This window comes from Pelecanus crispus, chromosome 2 (assembly GCF_030463565.1).
Source record: "Pelecanus crispus isolate bPelCri1 chromosome 2, bPelCri1.pri, whole genome shotgun sequence".
Classification (NCBI taxonomy): Eukaryota; Metazoa; Chordata; class Aves; order Pelecaniformes; family Pelecanidae; genus Pelecanus; species Pelecanus crispus.
The window spans coordinates 75,492,058-75,512,414 of NC_134644.1; positions in this window are offsets into that span (position 1 = coordinate 75,492,058).

The window sequence follows — 20,357 nt, forward strand, 5'->3', positions numbered from 1 at the left end:
ATGGTAGACTCAGCTACTCAGGGGGTCACGGTATCCTTCTCATTGGAGGGTTTTAAGCTGGAAATTCATCTCTCAGAGTTTAAGTACAGATCCTGCCTACAAGCCGGGCGACGTACAAGATGACTTCCTGAAGGGCGCTCTGGTCTTGCGTTTCAGCAGTGCTTCATAACTTGGATAGATGTCAAATTGGCAATTATCATCCAGGTCCTCATTTCTCCTATTTAGAGAGCCGGCCTCTTGAACATTTCAGCTACATTAGCAGGTAACACTCTCCGTGCCCAAGCATCGCTATAAAACAAACCCATTTCACACACACAAAAAAGCCGCATTACTCAACGCGGTCATTTTTTTCCTCCGCTGCACTCTGTAGTCCAAGCCGCACAACGTAGCCTCGAGGCAGGACCCCACCCGTGCCAGCCACCACTTGGCTCTTCCACGGGCGTTGACGCCACGAGCATGAAAAGCAACGCGGGGCCAGCTCGGCACGAGGCCGGCCTTGGGGCTACCGAGCCCCTGCACCGGGGCGTGGGGAGCCAGAAGGCACCAAGGCGAGCAGCCGATCACATACGCTGCCCTGGGTGCTGCGTGGGTCGTGCCGCACCAAGCTACCAAGTCAAGTGCATTAGAAAAAAAAAAAGTTGGTTTTTTTTTTTTAATTTTTGTGTTTGTTTTTTTTTTTTTTTTTTTTTTTTTAAAATGAGACGTTACCTTTAGCTGGAATTAATCGCCGCTCACTACTCCCCGTGATATGTCATTTCCGTGGCGAACACCTAAGGTAAAGCCCCACGAACGCGACGGAGGTGCGAGCACGGCGCCCCAAAACCCCCCGCGGAGCGCGGCGCGGGCGGAGGCAGCGCGCCCCCTAGCGGCGGCGGGAGCGAGCGCGGCGGCGGGAGCGAGCGCGGCGGCGGGAGCGAGCGCGGCGGCGGGAGCGAGCGCGGCGGCGGGAGCGAGCGCGGCGGCGGGAGCGAGCGCGGCGGCCTTGCAGGGGGCCGGGTCAGCCCCCCCCGGCCAGACCCAGAGCTTCGTCCCTAATGAGCGAGGGAGGGCAAACACGGGGCTGAACCGGCTAAAGGGGGGGCGGGGGGGAACCCGGCTGATTTGAGTCTCGGCACAGAGGAGAACTCGAGGCACGGGCAGGCGGGAGCGGGCAGAAAGCAGGCACGCCGCCGTGCAATCCATGGGGAGGAGGAGGAGGAGGTCAAAGAGCCAACGACTCGGTTAACCCCCTCCCCAAAACCACAGCGGAGGGGAAGGGGAAACCTCCTTCTGGCTGGCTTTTCCCCGAGGCCAAACCCCGGCATCGGTGAACAGGGGTGAGGAAAACCAGGCAGGGGCGGGAGGGGAGGAGGGGAGGGGAGGGGAGCAGAACGGGTGCGAGCGCAGGAGGGGTCATCGGGGAAGGTGCTGCGGAGGGAGGCGTGCAGGCAAGCCTGGGACGGTTTCAGCTCCCACAGCCAGGCAGGGGGGGGATTCAGGTCTTTTTTGGAAGTTGCAGGTGTAGCACCGGCAGGGCTTGGCCGCCCTGCGCTTCTGCTGCGACTCCCAAGTCAAAGACTCCCGGAGGAGCCTAACGCTCAGGCACACACCCCCCCCCCCCCCTCCGCCCTCCCCTGCCAGCCTGCTCCAGCCAGGAGGTCACCTGCCTGTCCTTTCCCCTTAGGAAACGGCAGCCCAGTTCCTCCTCCCCACTCCCAGACCCCTGGAAGAGTGGGTTTTCAAACCCTCTCCAGCTACTGCAAAAGCTTTCCTTTAACAGGCTAAATATTACAAGATGTTACTATAATCTGCTGGGACCTGTTGCTGTAAAGTGATTTTGACAATATCAAAACACTAGGAAAACTCACGTAATAAAAGTTAAAACCAGGTAGTCAAGATTAACATTTCAATCTGAAGCTTCAACTCTATTTTTAAACTTCTATCCTCTGATAATTGAAATTCAGTTTGGGCTGGTTTTTCATTTTCATTTAAAAATTTACACACATTTGAAAGCCATCAGGTGCTTGCTTCTGCTCTGGAAACATTCCCACATCCGCCTGTGCTTTCTCCTCAGCAAGACCTATCACCACTTGGTTTCTTCATTGAAACCCGCTGTGTTGAAGTGCCTGCCTCGGCATGTGGGAGGGGAGGGGGTTTGGTCAGTTTGGTGCTCAAGGTGCTTCTCCCCGTCCGGTCACATTGCATGCCTGTCTGTGATCATACAGCTAGTTGTTTTCTGCTAATGACTCCCATTGGGCTGGAGGCGTGAGTCTACCAATAAAATTTGAACATGATCATCATCCCATTATGTGAGAGAGTATAGCTTTCCCACAATTTAATTTAGCTGTTTAAACAAGCACAAACCTCATAGAATGTTTGCCCTCTGATTACTCTAGAGACGGTTCAGCGCTACCAACTTCCTAAAAGAGATTCAAGGACAGTAGAATAAAACCATACAAAAAGCTCTATTGATTTCTAAATTCCAACCCGTAGGAGGTCACTTAACTGAGGAAAAAGTTACTTGTTACTAGCCCTACATGGAGAAAGAAACACACACACCCCCCATACACAAGTCCACTCCAACTAGCAGAGGGAACTGCAAGTACTGAAGAGCTTCAGCTTCCTGCTCTGGCAGCATCTTTGTCTAACCAAGCCTAGTCCCCCCCCTCACCATCCTCTCTCCCATAGGTCCAAGATTCAAGAAAACATATCTGGGGGGCCTGCTTCCCCCCCAGGAGAGCCACATGAGAACTGAGGAGCCTTCTTACAGCTGCGAGGTAGGAGATTTCATTTCATGCTCTCAGCACTACAGCTGCAACCCCTATTTTGCTAAGTTCACTCCTTACACTTTGCAACAAACCTGCCTCATCTCCTATTTTCAAGGTCTTCCCAAAGAACACGTTTGAGAACCTGCCTATGTACAACTTAAGAATACCTGTACCCTGTCATTTCCCAACTCTGATTTACTTTGTATGCTTTCTGCTGAGTGTTACCTGCATGCCTACCATAATAACGGGGTCCTCCCTAAGCACAGAACCAACCAAAGGTTGTTTACAGACAAACCGATCTGGGCAAGAAGATACACCCTTCATTTTGGAGTTCACTCACGGTCCCTAACTCTACGGAGCACTCAAAAACGGTAAGAAAGCTAAGACAAGGAAAAACATCCAGATGTTATATCACATAACCTGCATCTGTGTATTTCTCATGCTTCCAAGAGACTAGTTCTGAAAACCTCAGAGCATGTGGGTTTACTTGCTTTCACTACCGTTTGTCTACAAAGAACTGTAAATACAAAGTGGCCACCTCCTTGTAGCTCTGAAGAAGCTGCACTTAAACAACTGGGAGATCCTCACTACATCAGCACTACTACTGGGAGCCTAAAAAGGCCAAAGAACTATCCATCCAGGGAAAAGACTAGACCTGCAGCCTGCTCAGATGTGGGAAGTTAAAAAATACAATGGCGCAATATATGAAACTGAATTATGGCAGCTTGATCAACACCCAGGCAGGAGGAACTCCATCAGGACTTTGAGAAGCAAACAGATGATAACTCATGAATCGCCAACAGATCTTCTTTTACTAACCAAGGTCAAGTCCCACCAATGTCAGTTTGACATAGAGAAGGCCAAGCCATCTTGCCACTCGGTGCCAGAGACCCTACAGGATTCCTTCATCTTCACATTTTCAATAAATGAGAAAACTCCAGTCACATAGCTGTCAACTTTTTACAATTTACAGACCTCAGCATTTTCTAACAGAGGTGCTGACTCCTGCAGAGTAGATTTAAGTCCCACAATAAGAGTCTTGCTTCTCTTATTTACATTTAGCAGATCCTTCAGAAATCATCCCAGGTCTTCAGAAGTCCATGGACCACAAGCTAAATACTTTCCCAGACATGAGTATATGCTTCATAGCCTGGAAAACCTAGCAAAACCAGGCAGGCAGAGTCAGTCTTCAGACTTTTTTTTTTTTTTTTTGGTGACTGGCATGATTTAGCTGCATCCCTTTTATTCATTTATATGAGGTGCTCTTGTGACAGAACAGGGAAGATTAACACAGAGATGTTAAGTATCTGCTCAGCTCTTCCCCATCATCTGTATTGTGCTGGCATAGTGCCCTGCAGAAAGCACCAGAGCCTATCTCTTTGCATCATTTGCTAGCCAGTGGATTGCCAGTCAGTGCAGAAAATACCCCAGGTGTATTAATGTGATCTTCACAGGTGATGCTCAGTGGGTGTTGTACTACGATTCTATAAATGAATCCTTGTGATGTCATGGATGCTACTCATTTATGTTTGAATTAGTATATCGATATTGATGCCTGTATGTCTGAATATGAAATGCAGACAGATGTATATAATACTTACCACAGTACATACCGCTTTAGGAGAGGTATAAACAGATAAGTGACTGAAACAACTAATTTAAAGTTTACGCACATCTCTTAGGCTGTTCACATTCACTTAAGGACCATGTGTGAGAGGCAGTTATGCAGACTGAAGTGCACACCCTCATTATTCTAGCTGAAGTCCAGTCTGTACTTATGCTCACCCCAGTGCCCCCAGAACTTCTCCGTTCTCCTGCTCCACAGGCACATATTGAAGCTATTTCCAAACTCTTTATTGCAGGGACTCGTGTGACAAGGGACTGGAGGAGAAGGAAGGGACAATCAAACCAGGTTGTTCTACCTTCTGCACAACACAGAACAGCAGCAGAATAATTTCTGTGATGAATTAAAATAAAAAACATACCCATGAATGTCAAACAGCGTGAACTGTCACTTTTTTTCCTTAAGTTATAAGATGCCTGTGTGAGGCAAGTCTCAGAAGTAACAATTCAAACAGAAAAAAGTGATTATACTGCTGTAACTATTTGTTTCCATCTTCAGGTCCTGTTCATAGTAGCCAGTCCCTTGAAGGCTGGATAACTGGATTTCTCTGGATACCAGTCTCTGCAGTCCACTGCCTTCTTTTTCCCCTCTTACCAGAGCATTGTTCCCTCTCTAGGTATTCCCAAAGCACTCGTGTGCTTTCTGTCTGAGCAGCCTGCAGCACTCTTCCCACAGAGAGGGCAGCCAGACAGAAGAACATCTTTCTCCTTCCCTCTATTAGGGCACGTTACTCAGCAATATCCCTTGGCTGAAGACAGCAGCCTTGCAGCCAAACACTAAATTAGGTAAGATTTGGCTAGCCGTTTGAAAATGCTTTTTCCTTGAACAGTTCCTTAAAAAGTTCACATCTGTTATACCTCAGCTCTTACCTGTTCAGCAGAGCAATACTAAAATGCAAGTTCTGTTCAGGAACTGAACGTGTGGCCACTGCAGACAGAGCCAGTCTTCTTGTGGGAAAAGGATAGCCACTCTTCCCAAAGGGAAGACAGTTCCTGGACAGCGTACTGGAGCAGACTTCACACTCGCATGTACCCTATACACACAGCTCAGCTGGGAGACTGGAAAAAGGGCCTGAGAAATAACCCCTAACAACCCATGAAGTAACGGGTCACATTTTCTAAAGCACACAGTGAACTACTGCCAACGTTTTTTGTTTGGTTGGTCATCTTAAGTGTTTGAGGATTAAATAATTTTGCATTGGGCAAGCAAAGTACATTTGCACATTTACTAATTACCCCAGATAATTTGTACCTTGTTCACAAACCAAAGTAGTTCTCTCCCACTACAGGAATCTTTCTCATGCATTTAGAGATGAACACACAAGAGAGATAACCTGCTATTTCAGGACCACAAACTCTGTCACTTGGACGAAAGAAAGATCCCTCAGAACCTGCCCCCAGCATTGGCAGAGACTTCAAGGCTGCACCAAGCAACTCCTTCAGACTCCCCAGTTTCTCCATTCAGAACCTGGTCCCTGAAGATTTACCAATATAGAGCAATGCAGCTAAACACAAGTGCTCCCTGTTTAGTAAGTGCTGGTCAGGTAATAGAAAGAACCTGTAAAACTGGCAGAAGACATAATAGAAGCCCTCTAAATGCCAGATGTCCAGCCTGTATCACAATTTCTTCAGCTATGATCCCATGGCTACATCTGTAGTGTAGCCTGGAGTGATGCTCAGCTGTTGGGTCTGTGCATGTCTCATGGTTTAACCCCAGTCAGCAACTAAGCTCCACACAGCTGCTTACTCACCCCTGCCCTGGTGGGATGGGGGAGAGAATCGGGGAGGGGGAGTAAAACCCATTCGTTGAGATAAAGGCAATTTAATAGGACAGCAGAGGAAGAGAGCGCAATAATAGTAACGATAAAAGAATATACAAAACAAGTGATGCACAATGCAGTTGCTCACCACCTGCTGACTGATACCCAGACAGTCCCTGAGCAGCAATTGCTGCCCCCCCAGCCAATGCCCCCCAGTTTATATGCTGAGCATGACATCATATGGTATGGAATAGCCCTTTGGCCAGTTTGGGTCAGCTGTCCTGACCCATCCTGTCCCCTCCCAGCTTCTTGTGCACCTGGCAGAGCATGGGAAGCTGAAAAGTCCTTGACTAGCATAAGCAGTACTTAGCAACAACTAAACCATCAGTGTGTTATCAACATTCTTCTCCTACTAAATCCGAAACACAGCACTATGCCTGCTGCTAGGAAGAAAAGTAACTCTATCCCAGCTGAAACCGGGACACCATATATGCTAGTCATGATAGGCTAAGATCCAGATATATTCCAACCTTCCCATACACCCACACTTCATTTCTATGGGTACAAAACTCTTGTGCACAGGTAGGAGAGAAGTCATGCTTGTTCCAGTTGCTTGCCATGCATCAGAGGACAATCTTTACAGTCTAGAAACAGATTTACAGAGGCCAGAAACATGGCATTCAGTAAGATTTATGGTCACCAAATGCTTCCTTTGGCCTGGGATTCCTAAAATGCTGCATTAGTCCCTGAAAATATTGTGACCAGCAGTGTAGAAAGTGCTGAATAAGGAAGACAACACAACTATAAAAGCAGAGAAGCTCCCAGGGCCAGGAGCAATGGGAGATATCACTTCTTACATGCAAAACAAGTAACAGCATGAGTCGGGAAGAGAACAGTGAAGAAAGATGTGTGAGATCAGGGGAATTCCTTCTTGAACAAAAGGAGAGAAAAGCAGCCCAGAGGTGTGCAAATCCTGGAAGCAGCAAGGGGTAGGGGGAGAAATCCAGTTTCCCACTCTCCTCCGTAACCCCTCATAATCCCTAAAAATAGTAGGGACACTAAAGCAACTAAGAAAAAAAATGCTATTTAACAATCTGAAATTCTGCTGTATTCATTTTTCTCTTTAACTTTGTTTTCCATTTTGTAATTAAGCACTTAATTGTGTGCTATGCTAGAATCACAGCATTTTCACTTTAAGCATGAGTGTTAAGAGTGACTCAGGCAAGCAGTGCCTCTAAATAGCAGAGTGCCACAGACAAACTCCTTGGGTGTTTAGAGGCACTAGGCCATACTCCCCATCTCACTGATGATATCAAGTGTGCAGATACAGATAGATTTTCCTCTGCTGGGTGTTGGCCAACACCCTCTTCTCCCCCAGCCCTTGAGCAGGAATGAAACAGCTCCCAGCCTCCTATCATCACAGATACTTTGCCTGCCATGTAATTTTCAAGAAGCAAACAAAATCTAACTCTGCCCTCCTCTGGGTAAAGAGCAGGGTGCGATGCACACACATTAAATACCTTGTTTAAAATCATATCCTTTGCCACAAGAACACTTCTTGATGACATTTTGTATCAGACACCTCCACCAATCACTTCCTCTGTATCCTGGAAGACCAGCTACAAGAGAAACATTTGCCTCCAGTTTTTAGACAAGCAGCCTGTCTCTGTGCTATCAGTCTGCTCCAAAGCTTCAAGATAGTGATGGAAAGAAGGAAAAAAAAAAAAAAAAAACCAACCCACCTCTTATGACTCTCCCACGCTAATTTTAATACACAGTATGCTAGCTGGTAGGCTAAGCTTTTGTACCAGAAGATATTAACTGGGATCTGCAGGCAAGGACGTGCATGTGTTCTGCTGCCTATAAATAGGCTCTCCACTTAACAAAAACACAACCCAAAACAGCCAGCTGTTAACAACTAGACCACAGAGTCTAGGCAGCAATTGTTGCGTGCTGAATAAACCTGTGCAACCTACTCATGCTTCAATTGGCAAATGATGTGGAGATTAATGTTTGACGAGAGGTGATATTATTAACATGATCTCTGAAGAGGCAGGCGTGAAACATGCTAAGCATGAAAACACACTATGAGCTGATGTTCAGTGGGGCTATGAGCGGGGCTTTCCAGAAGTGAGCATTTTTTCCTCACAGCTGCCACTGGCAGTTTTGGCAAGAACAGCAAGGACTGGCAAAGAGAGGAAAGCTACCTCCATGCCTAGAGGCTTATCTTTGGCCTTGAGAAAAGTGGGTTTGAGTCTTATCTGTCACAGGTTTCTGATGTGATTAGTTGACCAACTCTGTGCTAGAGATTCAGCAGTTCCCTACCTACAGGATTACTGAAGATGGGACAAGCCAAACTCTTCTCCCAGCCCTACATACAGTCATTGCAGAGCAGACTTGGGTCAGGAACAGGAATGCAGATAAAAGTTTGCATTATGCCAAGCTCAGCTCAGCTGAGTCTGCCAGTTTTAAAAGGACCAGCCCCAAGAAAGCCATACTGCAGGTACTCTACAACAAAAAAGTTCAGCCGGGTCATGGAAGAGCCAGTGCTTCTGGAAAACACTGTTTCTGCTTGGTGCAGACCACTGCTAGATCCCTGCCGGTGGTCTAGTACCTTTGTGCCATTCTAAGTCCTATGTGTTGACTTAACTGTTTGCAAGGCAGGACAGAGAATCACAAGGCCAACCTGGTTTGACTTCCCAATTAAAAAACAAACGAAAACCAACCAACCCCCCCAAAAAACAACTTTCCTTCAGTGAACCATCTGAACCCCATCTCAGGGCTGATTTCATTGAACATTTGGTCCAAAAGGCTAAGCAAGGCCTTCTGACAAGACCATGCCATGTGTTGTGCCCTGTGACAAATAGGTTGGTTGGTTGATACCTGCTGACTTAATTTCAGTTCTGTGGTTAAGCTGGAGTTGAATCTGCTGTTTCATCTAGTTTGTATCACCTGTGCTGGAATGCTTGCACCAGCAGGCAAGTTTAGTTTTAAACATTTGAACCAGCTATACAACAGAGGTCCTTCATCATATGAAACAACAGCTTTGACACCAGAATACTCATGTAAATAAAATACAGTATAACCTTCCCAACTTCTTGCTCTTTTTTTTTTTTTTTTTTTTAATTAGGGTGGGTAACAAGAAGGAAAGAAGATCTTTACAGCTCAGTAATTAAAGCCCTGGGATATTTCCATTATGTATGCCAGTATGGATTCCAGTCTCAGACCAGACTGCAACAACTTCCCAGGCTTCAGAAGCAAGACTCTGCTTTAGGTAAGCAAAAGCAGAATTATGCTGAGAATTTGGAAACAGCAACTATTCATCCACTCCCAGAATGACCCAACAAGAAGCTTAAAACTCTCAAACAGGCACTGCTGAATTTTGCCATGGTAAATCCAACCTGTCACCCTTTCCTCTCCACCTTACTTTCAGCCTTGTTATAAGAGTTACTGCTTTTATAACAGGAACGGCAAAATATTTTTCTTGTATGTAGTCTTCACAGGCAGCTTATGGCAAGATGTTGGCTGTATGCAAGAATGTAATGCTGTGAAAGATCACAGCAAAACCTGCCAGATCTTACCTGTCAGCTGTCTTAGAGAAAACTACTAAGGCTGCACTTTGAAATTTATTCTACCACTATTATTTTAAAGGCTGTCATAAACTTTATGAAGGACAGAGCGCTCACTCTCTCACCACCCAGCACAGACACCCTCTAACAAAGAGTAAGTTGTGTTATAAAGGTTTGCACAAAATGACAAACTGCATTAAAAGCTTGAAATTCCTTTCAGAGGAAGCTAAATATAGTCAATATATCTTAGAAGAGCACAGGGGCAGGGGAGGTAATTGGTGCTTGAAGGCCAGAGGGCACTTTTTACTCCTTCTGGCTATGAGGCGCTCACCTGGGAACTGGTTTTGACATTTAAAGATCTTTTTCTTTCTCAGTGCTCCAGAGTGTATGTCAGATACCCATCAGCTCTAGAATAGGCACAGCGTGAAATACTTTGAGAAGCTGACATTACAGCAATAAGCCATATGTTCTTCTTTAATGGCCACAATGGGAGTCCCTTGTACACAACAGGAGAAATTATCATGGATATTTAAAGGCTGAACATTTGCTTAATTTACTCTAAAGAGAAACATTACTAGTATCATTATGTTGGTCATATGTTAAACTATATACAGCATTAAAGATCTACGGTGACAGGTATTCAAACCAAATCACAGTCCCAAATGGATTGAAATCCATTTGCAGTCTTCCTTTACAGGAATTCAAGTTCCAGAGCTCATAACATTACTGAATTATTTTATCAATGTATCTTTCATATTTATATTGTGATTACAGCTGAAGGTCCCTGCTCTCAAATGAACAATGAAACATCATTTCCCCTCCCAATATCACCACCATGCATTGTTACAAGTGCACCAGGACAAACTGCTAAAACGTTCCTGCAAGGCTTTATAAAAAGTCATAAAGGCTGGATCTTCACAAGTCTTTGAGCTGCATTGAAATCCCTCCTTTTTAAACATGTTTGTGTGTGTATATTTCAATTTTCTTGAAGAAAGCCATCTAAACACAGTAACCTGCAATTATGCTTTGCTTTTACAATGACTCTAGCGCTTCTGCTAATCAGGAAAATGCAGATCCTGGATGCACTTGCCAAATTTAGACAGTTTTAAATTTTACATATCTATTCTCTGTTAACTGCTGAAATACTGTCCTTTAGTAACTAACTCACCAAATTCTACATGTTATCACCCTCAACAACAGCAGGCTCTCAGGCACATAGCTTCTTTTATGTAATAATGAAGCTAGTCTGGAGTGGGAAAAAATACACAAATGCACAATAGGAAAAAGCATAACATAACTTCGCCAAACATCAGCCACACCAGTTTTAAAAGTGAGCAATTAGAATACAAGAGGCAAGATTTCAACTGTGTGTTTGCATTTTGCTTTTTCCATTTACTGCAGTAACAGACTGTTCTGTCGCACTCACACAGCTCTTCACCAGTTACACTTGCTAAACCCAAAGTCATTTGCAGGGGGAAATCAGCAGAGCAGCTGTCAACAGAAGAGTAAACGTGATGGTCTTATTATCATCACCCAAGCAAAATGTTGACTTAGAAACTCCAGCAACCTGGTGAGGCTTGCCAAAGGCTCCGCAAGCTCACTGCAAACTTTTATTGTAAGGTTTCATGTTAGGATTCCACCTCTGATTGATCACACGTGTCAGAAAAGCACGGGACTTATTATCTTAGGAATGCAGTATACCTCTCATGCACACACAGAGGGCAGTACCTAGTCTAAGAATGAGTTACCTCTTCAGGAATGGGGTTCAAACAGGAGTTAAGATGCAAGTCTCCTGCTGTCCCTTTACATAGGGGACATCTTCCATCCTGACACAAGGCCAACCAGCTTCTTGCATCTCAGTGCCCACTGTTCTGAGCACCAGACAGAAAAAGCCCAGGGCTCTGCACTGTAATGCTTATTTCTAAAGCTGGTATTTCAAGTGCTTACAGTTCCAGGGCATAGCTTAAAGAGCTCTTCTCTGATGTTTTAGACCATTCCCCAGCACAGCCTTTCTGACTTCTTTCAAAAAAAGCATGAAGCTATGTCCATGCTCTTCTGGTGGTGCTGGCTTGTCATCAGTCCTTCCTTAGTAAATTAGAAAAGTCATCCATGAAGGGGGATGCTGAGGAAACAGCATCATCCGGTGCTCTCCTGTGTAACGTTGCAACACACTACTAAAAATAGCTGCTGCCTTCCACTCCACAGATGGAGGCTTCCTGAGAACAAGGCATTTCTATACTCAGGGTATACACACGATACACAGCACTGTGATATATCACCACTTGTCCGTATGCAAAGTGCATAGATTTGTAATATTTCCCCAACCTAAAAGCTATCCCAGCCACACAGCTAGTATGCTCCTAGTAAACACTCTTCAGCCTCCCCACCCCCCGCCCAAGCTTGAGCAGTTGTATTTTAACTCATGTTTTTTTAATTCTGTCTCCACAACTGCTGAAGCAGCTCCATGTTTCTGCTAATCTTTTTTGAAATACAAGAAAGTGAAAAATGTTTCAGAAGTTTTGGAACCTCCTTGGATTTTTTGGTTTTTTAAACATATTTTGTTTAAATAGAAGCAAACAACAAGTTTTTGATCTCAGCTCTCGCATACAAATCTGGACCATTCCCCATTTAGACAGAAAAACGGAATCAATCTATTTCTAAACAGCTTTTGCATTAGGACTGAAAACGCTCTCTGTGTAAAAGTATAGCAGAGGACTTCAGGAATTGAGTGCAAACAACAGCTAAATAAGAGGGGATATTTAGCTGTTTCTTAGACTGCATATACACAGAGTTTGTTCCCATATACTACTTTACACCACAAGAATGTCTAAAACTCTTAGCAGGACAGCCTCAGTTGTACACAGGCTTATGCAAAGAAAGCAAGTTACAGCCCCTGCCCCACAACAAAACACGACAACAAATGAAACAGAACTGGCTCTGGTCAAGGACAGGCAAAGCATGAGGGTCCCTCACTCAGAAAGGGGCAGAAGCTGGAGGGATGCTCCCTGACAAAGGGAAGGGACCCACTGAATCAAGGGATGGAAGAAGTGATCACAAAAGGTTAAAATATAAATATACAGCTATGAACCAGTTACAGATAAAAGAGGCTGTGAGTCTGAAGGAAGTTGGCATTGAGCAGAGGAGCAAAGCTGTGGTACAGCTTCCTTAGAAGCTCTGACAATTTTGCATTAAACATCTGCTAAAAATGGTATTTGGTCACCATGCAAAAAGTATGTTTATGACGTGTTGCTCACAGTAATGATGGACGTGTTTGGCAATGCAGTAAGCCACTCCCTGCCCCACGTTCCTACAAGACCCCAGAGATGAGCAGTGCTGGCTCCACCTCATTGCGTGGCCAGTCTCCCAGCAGCACAGAAATGCCACCAGGAACAAGTAGCTCCTCACCTCACCTCTACTGCCTGCTAAGGAAATGCGAGAGGCCAGTGCTTTGCCTGTTCAAATTCAGGAAAAAGGTGTCTGAAGAGCTTTGCTCAGCACAGACCGCATTCTGTGAACAGCGGCAGAGCTCTAATTAACAGCACAGACTTCATCTCAGCAAACTGTTTTAAAAGAAATTTAAAAGTACATGAATACTCCAAGTTGAATCCATAAGGCAAAGAGCTGAATCACAGACTCTGACAAGGCAGTCCCTGGAAAGCAGCTATATTATACGCTCCATTTCTCATTCCAGGAGCATCCTAAGTCCAATGTGTAGCAGCTCTATATGCAGATAAGCTGAAAGGAGAATGCCAGTTTCAAACACCCATGAGGAAAGTTCAAATGTGGAGTCTAATTAACTTCACAAATCTCCCTTACCTCTAGCACGGGAAAGTTGCAATTGAGTCATGCAGTCTCTCTCTGTAATTCTGCCAGAGACCTAGATACCAGACAATGGCATTTCTCCCGAGTCCTTTCACAAAGCCCAAACTGCAGTCAGGAACAAGCAAGGGCAGCAGCTGACCCAGGCTGGAGGGCTGTCCACCATCCCAGATCTCTTCGGAGCCAGGTGGTGCTCTCTTGGGACAGCACTCTTCCAGGAGCAGAGCTGTCCTGTCCCACAAAAGGAGGTCTAGCATCACTTCACAACAGAGCAAGGCTGATGCCTGGAATATTCCCAGTCTGCTCCAGCAACTAGAAGTGCATGGGATCACAGGCCTATTTAATTCCCTGTAGGGTAACTTGCCCCTAACTGCAATCTTATCTCATTGATGAGCAGATCAAGGTGGGCCTGTCTGTACATCCACACTTCCTTCTCCATTAGCACAGCATCTCACGTAGCTTATTCCCAGTGTTGGAGAAATATTGCCAAGAGATCCTCATTTATGCATACCCTTTGGACGACACATACGAGTTCCCCTTTTCTCACAGAGCTTTGATTTGCCCCCTCTACAAGGGTTTGCCCTTCCAGGTTCCTGTATTCCCTTAGGAAAGTGTATTTTGGCTTAGCCCAAAAGCTTAGAAAGAGAACCCCTGGCAATTTCCACTGTATCTTTTAAGAACTTAGTCATTAGTGTCATTGGCTTTAAATTTGATGCCAAACCTGGCATCAAATATTCCAGATAAAATGGTACAGGTCTGAAAAGGTCTGGGAAAAAGGCAAACTCAGCCCAACAAACTGATGCAAGACTTCTAAACTATTCCTGACCCACCTGATACAGAAGCTGCCTTCATCTGCATTGATTTTCGGAGAACAAATACCACTGTGAGTTACTATGCAGAGCACAGGACTTTTTCATACCATGCAGTCTGCAAGAACTCTTCAGTGGCAGAAACTCAAGCTTTCTCAGAAGATCAAAACATCCACCAATTCAAATAGGGGTGACAACACAGATCCTATTGAGACCAACAGGTATGCTTACAACACTTAGAGGCAATTTCAGCAAAGACGGAAGAGGCTGGTGCATTTGGGCTGAGAGCAAAAGCATCCAAGACGGAGACGTAAGTGGCTTTCATAGAGATCAATTTAACAGAGGAGGAGGAAGTGTTTGCTGTTGCTTGGGAAGGGAAAAAGAACAAAGATGGGTGCAGGCAAAAGATGTACTTCAGATAAGCACCATCCTTCAACTTTATGAAGTTCTTCCAGTTGATTAGAGCAAGAAAAAGCTCTTGTGTCTCTCGGGCAAGCTGTGTTCTGCACACAACTGGATGCAGAGGTGGGACACAACACAGAGGTTCTGAGCACTATGAAGATCCGTCCTTCAAAACCATCAGGGCAGTCTCACAGTCAGAAACCAGTGCCCACCACCTAGACACACACACTTAGTATTTCACCATATTGCAACTAAAACCATGAAAGGCCAGCCTGGATCCTTGTTCAAGAGGGCACTGTGCAAAAGCTGCTTTGAACACTGCAGTAAGAGGAAAACATACTAGCATACCCTGCTCTCAACTAAGTAGCACGGTACCTGACTCTTCTAGGAATAGTAACTAGTAGAATTAACTTCCTCTTACTGGAGAGGAAGACAGACACTGAGTTTGGTCAAAAATTCTCATTTCCCACTTGTCAGACATTCCTTAAACTACCCCATTTCATGAGAAACTTGCAACCCCAAAGGGAGACTATAAGCACCCCTCCCCTACTCCTAATACCGATTCAAGCAGGGATTCAGTGCTATTCATTTGAATAGCATTCAGTCAGGGAGACTGAAATAATAACATATGTGAAACAGCTTGAGTCTTGAGGATGTGAACTATACAGAATTAGTTAACAGAATTTTTTTTTTTTAAACCCACACACTCACCATAACATTCATTTAGTAAATCTGAATAAGAACTATATTCAACAGCAACACAATCTGCATGTGAACATTCTGTGAAGAGAAAGACTAAATTCCATGAATCAATAATTTGTTTCAATTGTCTTGGTTCTGTTTACTATCTACATCATGTCTGATGAGTCTTAACTTATTAATGTTGGACATCCTCTGCTTTAAATCTCTGTATAAGGCTCTGAGTGAACAAGGCCTGTGTTTACTTTGACTTCAAAGAGAATTAAGCATCTGCAGAAGCGTTTTCCAGACTGAGCTGGACTTTATTAGCTCTGCTGTCATAAGTTCAGGAAAAAAAAAATCACCACATTGTCTAAATTTGAGACAAGAGACCCTTCATTTAATATATCTCATATTTTGTAAAACAATATTATTCATATAATGCTGGTATCCTATGTAATATTGCAGTTAACGCTAGCCTAATAACTATTAAATATTTGGTATTACCATTACAATATTGGCCTGTTGATTTTTAGTACTGACAGAGCTGCCTGAAACATCTACTGTTTACAACATTTGTTCTAGCTAAAGAGATTTGATAGAATTTGCTAATCAACTGCAACCACTTCCCACCCATAAAATTGATGCAAAGAAGGGAAAAAACAGCTAGTGGGATCCAAAGACATAAACACTTTTACTTATAACTCTGTAAAGAGAAATCCCTCTCTCTCCATATGGTTTTCTCTTGGCTCTTAATCATCTTTTCATTGGCTTCCAGCTGGCTGTCTCACTATCAGCTAGCAGTATCACTAGCAAGACCAACTTGTTATGCCAAAGCCAGGCACAGAAAGATGAGAGCTGCAGAGTAGCACTATTGGATGCAGCACTCTACCAGGGGCAAATCTAGCATAAATGATGCATGGCGGGGTCATTTCACTTGCCTCAGCAGAGCAACCACTTCTGCATTCCCAAAACACAGCAGCAGGTCTGCGTTTGCACTTTTTAGGAGTGGGAGTGAAGAACGATTACTACAATTGAAGCTACGGGGAAATTCTGCAGGCAGAAGTGTAATTACCTGAGTGGGAATTCTGGCTGAAAACCCAAACCTCTTTCGCTCCTTAAATAGAAACAAATGCTGTGCAGTCACCATGGAGAGATTACGTACAGCATTTGGATCACATGCAGCACTGAAATACAACACACACACAGAAGAGCCAGCCACAGAGCTGGTTTGGTGCTGCACAACCCACAGTCAGCTCTCCATTGACTACAGCCACCCAGTCAGTGGCTCCCCTTCTGGCCATCTTCCCCTTCCCAGTCCTACAAGTATTAAGCTATATGTCAGAACTTGGGCTCCACATTAAAGGCCAGCTCTGCAAGCTGTTTAGCCTGTCTGGGAAGTACCTAAAGCCTGACATGGAAGAGCCTGAGATGGGAGACCCGACAAATTTATCCACTACCCCTCAGGTGAGATTTCAAATTGGGAATAGAAGAAAACCCCAGGGAAAGAAGCATCACATAGTGCATGTCTGTACTTTGTACAAGTACTTTGATTTAGCTAAGCAACCAGTCTTTGAAGTGCAGCAGTTCCCACATGGTCTGCAGAGGCTTTCATTTCAGTTGCAAAATTTCTCAGTTCCAGTCTGTGTCCAGCATCTCTGGTTTCTAGGCACCTTACGTAGCCAGGCCCACCTCCTCATCTCCCTCCCTATCCCTTCTCCCTGCCCACTCCGCAACTCAGCTCACTTGTCTTCCCTGCCCACCAGACTCAACCCCAGCTGCAGCCCCCATCTCCTAGGGTGGATTTTTCCCCTTCACTCCACCACCCATGGCTCTAGCAGACAGCTTCCTCCTCAGGGCTATGGCAGCACCCTGGGGGTCAGTCACCAGAGCACAGGGAGACCGGGCACCCTTTGCCATCTTCAGGCACAGGCACGGTGTGGGCTGCCGTCTTTCAGAGTCCTTTTGGCCTCAGCGGCTACTTGTGCTCACTAAGAATCAGGGCACTTCCTCTGTAGCTGCCCAACTATTCAGTCCTATTTTCAAAGAGAAACGTGGCTGCTCGGAGTCCCTGAAAATCCACCCTGTCGCCTTCTATTGTTCGAAGTCAGTAGGAACGTTGTCAGACTAAAAATGTCAGAAATTTGCCTCTCTCCTTCAAATCAGCCAAGCTTTGTTTTGTTAATAACTTCAGCCAACCTCCAAGCCTTAGGAGAGTGCTTTGTATCTGCGGACATGTCAGGCTGGTGATACTACATGGGAATCTTTCACTTACCCAGACCAGCAAAGTGTTGCTGTGTATCAGGAATGCCATTCCACAGATAGTTCTTTTCTCACCTCTCTGCAGTAGCTCACTAATTTAGGAGCGTAAATCAGAGACAGCTGATAAGGTTGTAGGCACCGAGATGTCCTGCCTCCCATTCAGTTTTCCTAATCATCCTGCAAGCCACCAAACAGCTTCAGATCTTAAGAGTTTTGAAAACAACTCTGCTCATTTGAAAATACACATACACTTCAATTTCCTCCACATAACACCAGCAATTACAGAAACAGCTGTTTCTGATTTTGTAGTGATTTTTTCCCCCACCATGCACATCCCTGTGACTGGCTTTTGTTTCCCATTCTCACAAGACAAGGCATAGAGACCTGCACTTTTTTCCCTTCCCACCATTACTAGTCTTCTCACAGCTCCTCTTTCTCTCCAGTTTCAATGTTGTGCTTCACATAGGCTCTGTTCCATGTGTTTTCTTAAAGGGAAATATCCTACATTTGTATTTATGAAGAATTATCCTCTATTTTTCAACCAACACCACACATCCTGGTGCCTTTACTGGACTTAAACTTGCTCATTCTTAATTTTACAGATCGATTAAAAGCTACTAAAATGAGAGGAAGGTTTTCTATCAGTCAGCATCAGCGAGAGAGCAGTCTGCTCTTGAAAGCCTGTAGCTCCAATTGTTCAAAAACATACTGTTCACCATGTCAATTTAATCATGTGCATAAGATATTAAAAGATCAGGCTCTAAGTGTACAAATTCTGTTGAGATCCAAGAAGGTTCTTTTCATAAATATCAATAAGGGCCTATTTCATGCCATTTGTTACATTCCATGTACTCTTATTTCTTCAGACTATCACTTGTCCTTCTTCTTATGTGCCAATAATCAATTTGTAAAGCATAAATCATAAAACTTACCTTTTTTTATGCTACAGTCTATGATTTTACATTTAACCAATTTTCTTACTTTGATAACTGACATTCAGTTTCCACTTTTATCACCTTATTTGTGTTTGAAGGAAGAAATGAAAATCGCCTTTTTCAAGGATTAAAACTTCGCCTATTATTTACTTATAAACAAGTTTTAGAACTGCACCATCACAGCAAGTGTTTATTCAGAAATGCAAACAAGAAGCTCAGTCTGTACATCATGTTCTGCCATACACCAAGCAGCAACCATATTTCAGCATTATCACATACAACTTGCAAACATCTGCTAAAGAGAGAAAAAATAAACCAGCAACAACAACAACAACAAAAAAAAACCCACACCAAAAGGTTATTTGACTTGCATTCTGTGTGAATTCAAAGGGGACACAAGAACCAGGTCCCCACTGACAAGGGATGAAAAAAGAACAAAATTTCTTGGAAGACACTTGTTTCTTGGAGAGACAGCAGATGCATATTTGAGAGTTCCTTGTAGCTCTAGGATGCCAGCACAGGTAGGTAGGTACAGTCACAGGCATGTGTTTTGAGCTGCGTAGAGACGCTAGTTGCAACCTGGAAGCCATACAATAACCTCAGTGCAGTGCTTTGCACAGTTAAATAAGGCACACTGAGGCAGGGAAGGTCACTTTAGGCCCACTGCCATGCAAATGAGTTTATTCAGCTTTCCAACCAGACCAGCTGAGGGTTTGGACTGGGGACAAGAGGAACACATAGGGCTGCCTGCAGCCATCCATCCAGAGTGATCTCTTAGGCTGGAGTCACTCTGTCTCAGTGTTAGGGTTCATTTGATTCTGAAAGTTCACCAGCCTTACTACTTGAAAGACACATTAGTCATATAAACATCTCCATTTCACATATATGGAAAAGAAATTTGGCAAGTTTTACAGAAAGTTTTGCACTAGAAATCAGGGTAAGGTCACAAGCTGACATTCATTTGTTACCAGGGTCTCAGGAAGTTTAGAAAAAAAAATTCCTCATAGGTATTAATAGTTACTTGGATTTTTTGAATCTTCCAATTTCATACAAAGAGTTAGTTTCATATGAATATTTGTGAAAAACCAATTTATTTCTTCTAATTATAACAGCTGATTATCTCAGCACAAGTGACCCAAGACATGACCAGTTATGATCTTCAGCTGACAGCACTGCCTTAACATTTCTCTGCTATCTTTTATAACAACCACTTGAAAGTTTAAACCATGGCTGCTTTTTAATTTTTTTTTTTTAAATCTCCTACAGATATCTATCTCTAAGGATGTGAACCGACTCAAACAGTTATCAAGAAATTGTACAATGATTTCGAGGGACACTTAAAACATTTTCCCTAGTCACAGCCTGTCCCTGTCTCCTGACTACATTTCCTCCCATTTAAATGCTTGCCTTGCTGCTTGGAATTCCAGATTCAGGACTGATCTTTTCCAACTGCTAATGATGCTGAAGAACACTTAAGAAATCCAACCAGAGACTGAAATGTGTGTGTATTTTACATAACAGTATCTTGTTCATCTAAAAAAAAATAAAAACAAAAAAAGGCTGGAGATATTCAAGTGTCTTTGCTTGAGTTCCCACAGAAGGTTCAGTAACACCCTGAATGACCTGTAGAGATTTGCTGCTCTCAGACCAACATCCCAGCTGCGCAGAAGAAACACATTCCCTCTCAACTTCAGATGAGGGTGCCTGGACAAAGACGATGATGCCTGTATGCCAGGACATGAGAAGAAAGCCT